The sequence below is a fragment of the Triturus cristatus genome, chromosome 4_1, assembly GCF_964204655.1.
Source record: "Triturus cristatus chromosome 4_1, aTriCri1.1, whole genome shotgun sequence".
NCBI lineage: Eukaryota > Metazoa > Chordata > Amphibia > Caudata > Salamandridae > Triturus > Triturus cristatus.
This window is the reverse complement of record NC_140585.1, coordinates 448674496-448687331: the sequence shown is the minus strand read 5'-3', so window position 1 is coordinate 448687331 and position 12836 is coordinate 448674496.

Sequence of the window (12836 nt, the reverse complement as noted above, 5' to 3'; positions counted from 1 at the left end):
CCAAATTCAATAATGATTTTAAAAACGATTTAAAATTCCCATGGAGCCTAATCATGCTCCTTGCATTTAACAGTGGCAGCACTGCGCGGTCGCGTCAGCATGCCCAATTATAGAGGATTAGCAGCAGAGCACTCAAACAACTAGAGCATTACCCAAAGATGGCGGCCCGCTCTAACTTGTGGAACCGTCCGATAGCAGCAGGAAGCAAAATGCAGGGTTCAAATAAAACACACAAATTCAAATTCAATAACAATTTCAAAAACGATTTAAAATTCCCCCAGAGCCTATCCAAGCTCCTTGCATTAAACAATAGCAGCACTGCGCGATCGCGTCAGCATGCCCAATTATAGAGTATTAGAAGCAGAGCACTCGAACAACTGGAACGTTACCCAAAGACGGCGGCCCGCTCTAACTTGTGGGACCGTCCGATAGCAGCTGGAAGTAAAATGCAGTGTTCAAATAAAATACACAAACTCAAATTCAATAACGATTTTAAAAACAATTTAAAATTCCCCCGAGCATATACAAGCTCCTTGAATGAAACAATGGCAGCGCTGCGTGGTCGCGTCACCATGCCTAATTATAGAGGATTAGGAGCAGAGCACTCGAACAACTAGAGTCCTACCCAAAGATGGCGGCCCGCCATGTGGATGAAAGGAGCTGAATGGACTCAATCTACACTTGTGCAAGGGAAGGAAGGGGAAAGGGAGCGCGGGGAGCCCGGTGGTACAATACGTGCCACGAGGGCTGGATGCTACGTAGGTATCAGTCCCCACGGATTCCAGGGGCAGTGGGGAACAGAGGGCAGGGAGTCATGCCCATGGGTGTACAGCGGCGGTCCCAGTTACTGTCCTGCCATGCCCAATCCCCCACTATATCATCTTCTTTCCTAGTCAGTGGTGTTAGATTGCTGCATCTGAGCTAATAGTTCACTAGTCGCGTCACAGAAGATAAGGCTTTTAAGCCAGCAAGCTATTGCATGACTCCCAGTGTAAGGCAACCTCCCGTTTTGCGAGGAGGAGGACAATGGTGATAAATCTGCAGATATATTTTGAGGCATCTCAAACAAACCCCAGCAGAGCCAGAAGGGGGCTAGGGGTTAGTGTCACTCCCACTATCTGCAAAATGCATACAAAGACCTCACTTCCAAAACTACCTGTTAGAAATGGGGGTCTCTAGTTGGCAATGGTTTGCACCTTTGTCCAAGTAGTGCCCCTTCTTCCTAGTCGGGGTAAGGGTGATACACTCCTAAAATAACCCCTGCTCACCCCCATGGTAGCTTGGCACGAGCAGACAGGCTTATCTCACAGGTGTGTAAAGTATTTGTGTACACATACAGTAAGACAGTGAAAACACTACAAATAGACACCACACCAGTTTAGGAAAATGCGTAATCTTTATCTAAACCAAACAAGACCAAAACAACAAAAATCCACAATAAAGTAATCAAAATATGACTTTTAAAAGGTAGTAACAGTTCTGTCTATAGCAAACTATAGTTGCAACACTTTAAACACAAAGTACCTTGGATGCGTCACAATCACAAACAAAAACAGCCACAGGGAAGGTGATGCATCGGTTCCTTACGCCCAGGGAAGGTGATGCATCAGTTTCTTACTTCAGGGGAGGTGATGCCATGGTTCCTTAATGCCATGCAGGGGAGGTGGTGCGTTGGTTCCATACTGTGCGGGGAGGTGATGCATCAGTTTCTTACTGCGGCCCCACCGTTCTTGTAGACTTGGCACTCCAATGTGATGCATGGGGATCGGGGATGCGTCGGTACTTGATGAGGTGGCGGCAACGGCGCTGCATTGGTTTCTCCTGCCGCGGTCCCATGATGCGTTGGTTCGTACAGCCACACAGCAGGGCCTGCACCAGAATTGGTTCAGTGATATCTGATTTCGGAGATCAGTGCATAGGATTCAGCATGTAGCAATTTCTCCAGTCTAGGGCAGGCGCTGCGTTAGTTTTTTCGGAGATGCATCAGAAATGGGTGCAAATGCGTCACGCTTCACGTAGTTGCGTTACTTTTTCAGCTCCCAACAGCAGGAACGACCTCCAGGGGCTCAACACGCACCTCTTGGCAGGTCAGAACTCCAGCAAGGAAGTTCAGGGGGGCTGATGGTGAAGTCTTTGTATCTTTCAGACTTCAAAACAGAAGGCAAGCTCTACTTCAAGCCCTTGGAGATCTTCCTCAAGCAGGAGACACAGCACACATCAAAGTCTTTATCCTCTACTTGGCAGAAACAGGCACTGAAAGCCAACCCCAGACAGCACACAGCAAAGGGGCAGTACTTCTTCAGCTTTCCCAGCTCCCCTCCTTGGCAGAGGTTCCTCTTGAATTCCAGAAGTAATCTAAAAGTCTGGGTTTTGGGCCCCACTTTTTATAGTCCATTTCTCTTGGTTCTCCGGTGCAAGAGAGACTCTGTGCTCAGCCAAAACCAGTTCTGTCCTCTCTGGGCAGCTGCTCGGCAAGAGGTGGAGACAGCATTTTGTAAGGCAAACCAGGCTCATTCAGGTGAAAGGAAATCTCCTCCCCCTGCTCTTAATGCAGCCCTGGTCTATTCAGCCCAGCCCTGACTTACCCTAGAAAGGCAGGACACAGCTCACCCCCCACCCCCAGCGGCTGTCTGAACAGAATGCACATCCCCAGCCCCTGTCACTGCAAAGCCAGACAGTCCTAGCAGTGGCAACTGGATGGCTAAGCAAGAAAATACCCACTTTCTAAAAGTGACATTTTCAAACCCAGAATATAAAAATCCTCCTTACTAAAAGATGCATCTTTATGTCCTGAGTTCAGACCTATCAAATTCTACTTTCTTATCTTGTTCCCATGGTCAGTTATACTTATAAGATGTTATATGCGAAGTCCTATGGGACAGATAGCCTTTCAATAGTGACAAACTAAATTGGCAGTATTTCACCATCAGGACATGCCACATACAGAAGAACATGTCCTACCTTTCACATACACTGCACCCTGGACCTACCTTAGGGTTGATTCATATGTTAGAAAAGAGAAGGTTAGGGCCTGGCAAGTGGGTACACTTGCCAGGTTGACTTGGCAGTAGCCGACTGCGAACAAACACTGCAATGGCAAGCCTGAGACCCTTTTGCGAGGCTGCTTGTGTGGGTGGCACAATCAGTTCTGCCCATTAGCATCATTTGGTTTACAGGCCTTGGGCACACAAAATGCACTGTACTAGGGACTTAACAGTAAACCAAATAAGCTAATTATGGAAACACTAATCGATGACAACAATTTACAGAGGGTGCACTTGCACTTTGGCACAGAACAGCAGTGGCAAAGTGCCCAAAGCATCTAGACCAGCAAAAACAAAGTCCAACACACATTGAAAGCCCAGGAGGTGAAGGCAAAAATACAGGGGAAACACACGCCAAGACTGCCAGGTCTAACAGTACCCACCTGGGACACAGCTACGCTAAGTGCGAGAAGCCCGCCTCTTCGGCATGGCACCTGGGATAATGCGATGAACGAGCATAGTCAATCCGGACCTGAAGCTTGCGTGTCGTGTATATGCAGCACTAGAATTTGTAAGGCAACAATTTATGCCGCTGGTTGGGGGAGGCTAACTTGGCCTGCATGCAACAGTAGTACCAGATGTCATCTGGCACAGGACGCTACAGGTCCCCCTCCCATGCCATTCGCAGTCGGCCATCCACAGTGGGCAACAGCTCCAGGCACCTGTGGTACAGCCTGGAGACCATGTGTCCACCAGTGTCGTCCTCGATAATGGTGGTGAGGGTGGTAAAATCTGCAGGAGCAATGGGGTAAGTCGGTACCCCCACCCTCAGGGTGCTCGGTAAACAGTGCATAACGAATATATCCAAGCGGTTGGCATCTGCATAGCGGGAGTCCTCTGAATAAGATACTACATGCCATCCAGTGAACAGTTGACTCACGGTGCACAATGGAAATCTCTGGAGTGTGTGTTTGACGGCAAGGTCTGTCATTGGCATGAGCCACCATTTGTCCACAAGTGGCAACGCCGGAGAGTACAAGCTTTCTGCACACAAATAGCACTGCAAGCAGCGCCACACCGAACAGGTGGTGGAGAGTGGCTGGATGTCTCTGGGGTCCAAAGGTACCTCAGGGGAAGCACGGCATTGAGAGGAGTAGACCCAGTGAGTTCCCTGTCTATTCTACTGCATGGAAGTCTGGCATCACAGTGGTACAAGTGATATGCATACTGGGATTGAGCTATTAGATAGCAGAGGTGGAAGTGGGGTACCCCGAAACCTCCCCAGCCCTTACGACAGAGTAAGCACAAGCCCTTCAATCCATGGCCTACGACCTGCCCAGACTAGTCACAGCAAGATCCCCCTCAGAGTGGCAAAGAAGGCATTAGTAGGGGGGATGGGAATGTTAAGAAAAGTAGTACGATACTTTTAATTATCGCTATACTCCTCATCATTGACAACGGCAGTTTAATCCATCTTTCTCTCTGAGATGTCTGTTTATCCACCGCCGGGACATAGTTTAGGTTCAGAACCCGCTCCTTATCATGGTGGACCTGGATACCCAGGTGTTTGACCTTGTCCATACACTAGTACAGTGGGAAGTCGCTGGGAAATTCTTGGATATTCCATCAGTGGGAATAGCTCAGACTTGCTCTAGTTTATGTGGAGTCCTGAAATGATTGTACCTCATGTAACACTTGACCCAGATTGTCCACAGGATCCCTGAAAAAAAGTAAAATATTGTCCTCATAAAGGAACAGCAGCAGCAGGCCCTTTTCAAACTGCAGCCCATGCCATAGGTGTGGATCCTGCAGGTGCTGTACCAGGGGGTCCATCGATATTATAAACAGCAATCATGAGAGGGGACAGCCCTGCCTCATACCCCTGGCCAGTGCAAACAGAGCCATCAGGGAACCATTGGCTCGGAAGCATGCCATCGGGTTGGCATAGAGAAGCTGATATAGGGACATGAATCCACGCGCCAGCCTGACCCTCTGCAGGTTCACCCACAGAAAGGGCCACTCCAGCGAGTTAAAAGCTTCCTCTGCATCCAACAGGGCCACCGCCTCTGGGATCTCCGGCAAGACCATGTGGAGTGCAAAGGACAGCTTTCACAGCCTAGTGACCAGGACCTTCACAATAATTTTATTGTTGAAGTTCAGGAGGGATAAAAGTCTGTATGACTGGCTGTGTTGCAGGTCTTTGTCTTGCTTCAGCAGCAAGACTACAATGCCTTGAAGAGTGTGTGAGAGGAGGACTCCCACCTACAGTGACTCAGTGTAGAGCTCGAGCAGGTGAGGGGCAAGCAGATGTTTATACGATTTATATAAAAAGCACCTGTGAACCTGTCTAATCCCAGAGCCTTCGGTCTATCCATGGAGTTGATTGCAAAGACGATCTCCTGCACCGCTATAGGGTCACTAAGGAACTGCTGCTCTAGGGTGGATAGCCGACCATAGCAACCTCCTTGAGATATTCTGCCAGACCACCATCTTCCCGGGCACATCAGGACATGTATACTTGCATGTAGTACCGCAGTAGTTCGGAGAGTATCTGCTCTCCATCTGAGGTGTGCGTGCCATCCTCAAGGACGAGCTCTGATATGTAATCACTTCTCCACTATGGCGGAGGACTCTCACCAGGGTGCGACCAGGCCCCTCTCCCACGCTGTATCTGCACGCACTCACAGGATTCCCCATGTACTGAACCTCATGATACGCAAGCTTGCTGAACTCCCTCATCGCTTCCACCTGGCAGCGCAGACCCTGCCCGGCGCCCCCCAAGTGTCTTCTCCACCTTCTCCAAGGAGCATCAAATGTCCTGCAGGATGCCACCATATGTGGCATTCAGTATACCACGGGTATATGCCTTGAATGCCTCCCACAAGGTGGCCTGCATAGCTGCTGTACATTTGTTGAGGTGAAATAGTCAATTATGGCTACCCGTAGTTCGTTCAGAAAAAACGGGTCTACGAGAGACTGACTGGGAAAGTGCCGTGCTCTCAGTGCACCGTTCAGGAGCTGCACCCCAAAAACCACGCAAACTGGAATGTGGTCTGACAATGTACAGGGTAAGCATGCTATCTCACCTAGCCAGGGAATGAGTGAAGGGGAGAGGAACCAATAGTCCAGGCGGGAACAGGTACCATGAGGGAGAGAATAAAAGGTGTAGCCCAGGGTCCGTGCATGTCCACGCAAATATCAACCAGAATACGTGTGGCTCGCAGTTTGCGATTTGGGGCCTCCGCTGAGGAGTCCAAGTCAAAGCATACATTGAAATCACCCCCAATGATAATGTGGTCTGCATCTGTCAAGTAGTGTCGCCAAAGTGTGGAAAAACTCAGAGGAGCCGACATTTGGTGCATAGATGTTCAACAAGAGTACCAGCCGGCACACCACATCCACATATCTCCTGTCTGTGTCTGAGTAGCTGTTGAGGGGGTGAAGGGAATCATTCTGTGCAATAATATACAGACCCCAGTGGGAATATGAACTGTAATTTGAATAGTACCAATGTGGGCCCCATGCGGAGGCACATGAAGGAGGGACGCTGAGACTCATATGGGTTTCCTGCAAAAATTTGATTTTAACCCTGTGTCTAGTCAAGTATTGCAGTACCAATTTACCCTTGCATGGATTGTTAATACCTCTAATGTTCCAGGACATGAGGGTTATATTGAGTATCCGGGCAGCGGTTGAGTCAAGGACAGGCATGGCCTCAGGTGTCATGACGAAGCCCGCTGGGTGCGAGAATACATACATAACTGTGAGATTGTGCACTTATAAAAACCAGCGAATAAAATCCCCACCCATCAACGGTAAAACAACGCCAGGGAAGAACTCATCGAGAAACAGTAAAAATAAAAAAACCCTTAGTAACATTGTGAACAAACTGGTGTACACCATGGCAGGGAGGCTAAGCGCCAACATCCAACTCCCTTTGTAGAATAACAATGTCTAATAGAGGTGGGCTAATGACCCTCACAGGGGGGGGAATAAGCAATCACAACCCAAATGCCACTAGTCCAATAATCTGGAGCCCGGTCTATGAGGGCCGTCTCTGTCACATCCACTGCGCCTACGGCGGGACACCAGTGAGCGCAGTCCAATAGTTCATGTACCCATCAGGACAACTGCATCACCATTAGTGATCAAGGCCTGGTGGGCGGCTGTCATCAGTCCGCTGGAAAGAGGTCAGAGCTGTTCATGGCCTGCAGGCCAGGGGGGATCCAGACATGGATCCCTCCAGGACATTTCAATGATCTCTGGTGTGTTTCTTGCAGAATTCCTGGACCTCCACTGGAGTAAGAAAAAAGGGGTACAAAGTTCCTCAGGTCAGTTGAGAAAAAGTAGTGGTTTCAGCAAATTGTGTCGTCTGTCATGAAAAAAAGGGGGGGGGGAAACCCTTTAGTTGGAACTAGGGCCCTCACACACCCAGCAAGCTAGGTGTCATGCTTCATCATTTGAGCCTGCCCCTCGTCAGGTCGGCGCTGCAATGCCTGACGGGCTCCCAATATTGGGGCTCTTTGGCGGGGATCTTCTGTTCCTGCCGAAGGGTGCTGTGGGGGTAAGGGGCCCTAGAATGTGTAGATGTGGTGTACGGATAAAATAGGTACTGTTAGTCCACAAAAAAATGTGTTTAATAAAGTGGTAAACAGCCTAGTTAAAAGGAAAATGAGGTGGGGATAGCTACTAGTGATTATGATGCTAGTTGTGTATGCCCTACTCTCAGGAGGATCAACATGTTTCTTGCCCTTTAAGCCAGTAATTGGTCACGGCAATTCATCAGGATCAGGAAAACATAAACTATCTACAACAAGGTATGTGTGTTCTACATACCCAAAAGGTGCTCAGGAGTCACCTGTGGAAAGATTGGAGACAGAAAACACATGACAAAACTGTAAGGAAAAACAATACATACATAACAACTTCAGCTGAAATCATCGAGCGTCTCATGGGGTGAAGCTCTCAGGGTGAGTATTGGAGGGTCTCGAAGGACAGAATAAATAAAAAATTATAAAAAGAGACAGGACTAGGGGCTGAGACAGAGCGGAGGTTGTAAACTCACCTCTTGCGTGAGCAAGGCAATCTTGCAGCAGTCTCCGGCGGATAAAAAGGACTCCTAATGTGGGTCCTGAAGTAAAAACCGGGAGGAGCAAGTAAGAAACAAGGTCGGGACGAAAATAAAATATAAAGTGACATGGTCAGCCCGGCAATCCATGTGGTAAGGGCAGTGTCGGAGGGTAATGACAGCCTTGAGTGTCAAAAAGTGCTGACATGAGCGATTAAGTGTGCAGCCATGGTGACCATCATGCTCAGGGGCCAGGGCGTGTCCTGAGGTGAGTTTACAACCTCCGCTCTGTCTCAGCCCCTAGTCCTGTCTCTTTTTATAATTTTTTATTTATTCTGTCCTTCGAGACCCTCCAATACTCACCCTGAGAGCTTCACCCCATGAGACTCTCGATGATTTCAGCTGAAGTTGTTATGTATGTATTGTTTTTCCTTACAGTTTTGTCATGTGTTTTCTGTCTCCAATCTTTCCACAGGTGACTCCTGAGCACCTTTTGGGTATGTAGAACACACATACCTTGTTGTAGATAGTTTATGTTTTCCTGATCCTGATGAATTGCCGTGACCAATTACTGGCTTAAAGGGCAAGAAACATGTTGATCCTCCTGAGAGTAGGGCATACACAACTAGCATCATAATCACTAGTAGCTATCCCCACCTCATTTTCCTTTTAACTAGGCTGTTTACCACTTTATTAAACACATTTTTTTGTGGACTAACAGTACCTATTTTATCCGTACACCACATCTACACATTCTAGGGCCCCTTACCCCCACAGCACCCTTCGGCAGGAACAGAAGATCCCCGCCAAAGAGCCCCAATATTGGGAGCCCGTCAGGAATTGCAGCGCCGACCTGACGAGGGGCAGGCTCAAATGATGAAGCATGACACCTAGCTTGCTGGGTGTGTGAGGGCCCTAGTTCCAACTAAAGGGTTTCCCCCCCCCCTTTTTTTCATGACAGACGACACAATTTGCTGAAACCACTACTTTTTCTCAACTGACCTGAGGAACTTTGTACCCCTTTTTTCTTACTAGTTGCTTGGGTATGTACACTGGACCTCGTTAAACTTACCCATCTATCCCTCCTTTTGTTGACATATCTGCACGGGCTTACACCCGTGGGATTTTGAGGCTACCAGCAGATCACAACTATTGGTGTTCAGTGCTGGCCCATACTACTTCTTTGGGTTTTATTTAATTCCCTTCACCTCGACCACTACGCATCATTCGCGAGACCTCACTAACCCACCATGGACTTCCATCAGGGTTTGAGTTTCGGCGATGATGTTGTAACAGACATTTTAGATAGGACGCCATCATTATTAGGGGCCGATGGCAGCGCGGCTACAGGTTCACAGTCGGATGACTGGACAGCATTGACACACCTGAAGAGGGAATGGCTTAAGATCACCCTTCATGGGGCACTTATGACAGAGTACCTGCGGGCTAACATCGCACCCACAGGCCTCATTGTCAATAACTTTCCTAGACTGTTTCTAGAGGATGCCACTTTCAAGAAGGAGTGGTCCCTGGTGTCATGGAAATGCACCAGGGACTGGCTGGTCTTGATCATTAATACCGCAAAGAGATTGGCAGACGTCATCCTCGTGAGGATTCAAATTGCGGAAGGGGCCCTCAAAACAACTATACAGCTAACAGCCTACAAAACCAGGCTGGCCGAGATCAACGCCGAGATTTCTGACAATAAAGACTACCTGATGAAACAGAAAATAACAAAATTGCAAAAAGACATACAGAAATTTGATAAGGAAAGGGTCTACCCATACCTGAAGGCCGATTACACCTCTGATAAAACGAGCTACTCCTCTGACGAGACCTCAGATAGGAGAGACTCCAGCGACAGTAATTCTAGCACTAATAGCTGGGGAAGTAATAACTCGAGAAAAAATCAACGGAATAATCGACCCTACTGTGGTAAATAATTTAATTACCGGGACTTAATTTGATACAGAACATAATAAAAATAGCTCAGTAAATAAGAGGCAGAATCCGTGGTATTAGAGGTTCAGAATGGGCTTTATTCTAATGGACGATTTCGAAATCGTGGCCTCCAAGTTCCATCACCACGGAGGTTCAGGAAGTGAAGTACATACATTATTGATAATTATTCACTTTTATACAATAGGCATTACAGTGGAGCAAATGCGAGAGGCGTAACAATTGATAAGGAAGATAACATTATTCATGCGTAATCAAAAATGGGCGTGATTGGGCGTAACAAAGGAACGTCATCAGGCATGATGTCATAATGGGGTGATTCCATGAAAGAATTTCGTAATGTCAGCAGAAATACTTGGCAGAGATGCGCGCGCAGCAGCATGACGTGTGATTGACGTGCAGCTAGGGGGTGAAGGGGACTTGACATTTAGCTCTACATGTGGCGACAGATGTCTAGAGGGTCAAGTCAACCTAATCCCAAATCATATCTAACATCCTATGTTTAAAGAACTATGTTATCCAAAAGAGAGGCCTTCTTGGAGTAGAATCTTATTCTATACTGACTATACTGACTGTTAGTGCGTGTACAAGCGTCTAAGTGTCTACACTAGATGCGAGGGCAGGAATCTTCCATAGTAACAGGACTATGAATTACTTGTATAAAGACAGAGAAGCCGGGCCTTTGCTCGGTAGCTGGCAGAATGCCTACTCAAACTACTAGACAGGAATGAATTTGGGCAGGGAGCGGAGCAGATAATTTTCGAAGGTGAAATACAGTTCTTGGCAGGCAGCAAGCTGATGTCAGGCATCGTGAGCCGCGCAGGGAATGAGATAAAGTTCATGGTCACAGATGCAGGCTCGGACTGGAGCTTCAGAGACAGAAAGCAAGAAAAGCTTGATGACAGAATCAGGGCCTACTTGCCTGGACTGTAAAATGGCATAAATGAACCATATAAAGGCGGTGGCCTTTTGTACTTAGGAATGGAATATCCGGCCCATTCATGGCGGATCTGAAAGAGGACATGTTAACGATGGACGCACATGTATTTGCGTCTTCATAACTAGAACTGGAGGGAACATACATGTACTTGTAACATGCACATAGAACCGCTGGGGTCCAAGATAGGGGACATAACTGACCAGAAAAATCCATATTTCCACATTCCCTCCTTGTCCCCTACTTGCCCGTCAAGAGATATCAATCTTCATCAATCCATTGATCTGTTCATATAGCATCATTTGTTCTTCTTTCTTCTTCCGGGATTTTGAACGAAAATCTTGATGTGGAATACACGATGTGGCACACAGACCACAAATCGCTGGTCCACATTGTAGGCATAAACAGCAACTGAATAGTATGAGAAGGCCAATACCTAGGAAGGATAGAACTCTCTATCCCCAGGCTGATAACACGCTCCAAAACCATCCGGACCAAGTCCAAGTGCCTGGATTCTGGTGTATCTGGCTCACAATCTTATGAAGGCGCGTTATAGCTTTATATACAGATGGCGAATTTTCTGGTATGAATACGCAGCAGCTTGATCCGATGACCCTACAAGCTCCGCCCCTATCGGCCAGGATGACGTCAAGGACAAGACGATTTTGAAGCACAACAATCCGCATAGCAGACTGCTCTTCTGTTAAATTGCCTAAGGCGGAAATAGTTTCGTTCACTACTGCTTAAAGGGTTCTAGTCAATCTACGTATCAGCTTACTATTAGTAACGGTACCTATATAGGGAAAGAGACCTTTATTGAAATCTGTGTATTTTTCCCATGCTGTTTCAGTGTAATCGACTATTGGGAGATCTCTCCTTTCTCTATTGTGTACTAAATGAGTATTTCTGTGATAATCAGGAGGAGCTAGGAAAACAGGTGGCAAAAGGAATCCAATGTAGCAGGTACCATCCCAATCTAGAGGCAAACGTACATATGCCGTCTGACCACATATAAAATAGGAATGGCGGGAAGCTCTGAATGTCGACTTGCCTTGATCACTGAATTCTATTACAGTGGTGCATCTACTATGGCCCATATGTATGGAACCATTCTTTCTTACACATAATTCACCTTTTACTGGAAATACTGACATGGCGGGCAAAATTGGAGTAGCTTCGGATTCGATATTTAGGATCATAAGATTAAGCGTAAAGTTACCTAATCCATATACTTCATTTTCTAGATCAGTTCCTGTTCTTTTGGGAAGTCCCTCCTTGTTGGGGTGGCAGACTTTAAGTAAAAATAAGTTCAGATTTCCCCATACCCAGTTGTCTTGATAAACTGCAGAATTTGAATCTAAGGAATTAATTAAACTAAACCATGCTCCACAGGAGCCGTTGTGTGTGAATGGGTATGGAAAAAGGGGTAGAATTCCTTTATAGTTCTGATAGGGAGGGAGTCGGCCACATATCCAACAATTTGTAGCATTGCTAACCTGATGGGAATGATGTAACATACTAATAAAAGTGTTATTGCGCAGCGCAAATCTGTATGACAATTCATGCGGGGGTAATTCACTAAAAGAATGTTCAGCAGTAATATTATAAACATGTCTAGAAATAGGATAATATATGTGCAACAATATACTTGCAATAATTATAAAAAAACTTAAGAAAAACAAAATTAATAACGTCACTGTGCAATGACTACGCAGTGATTTACAATATGTATGTCGTTTCAACATTTTTCGGGTTTTTTCTCTATTCAGATCTAAGGGATACATGTCGGAGACAAATTCAACCGCTTCACCTTGGAGAGGACTTAAACAATCAAATTTCCCGACTGATTAGATCTGAGTTTTAGTTTATAATGTCCGTGACTACTTGA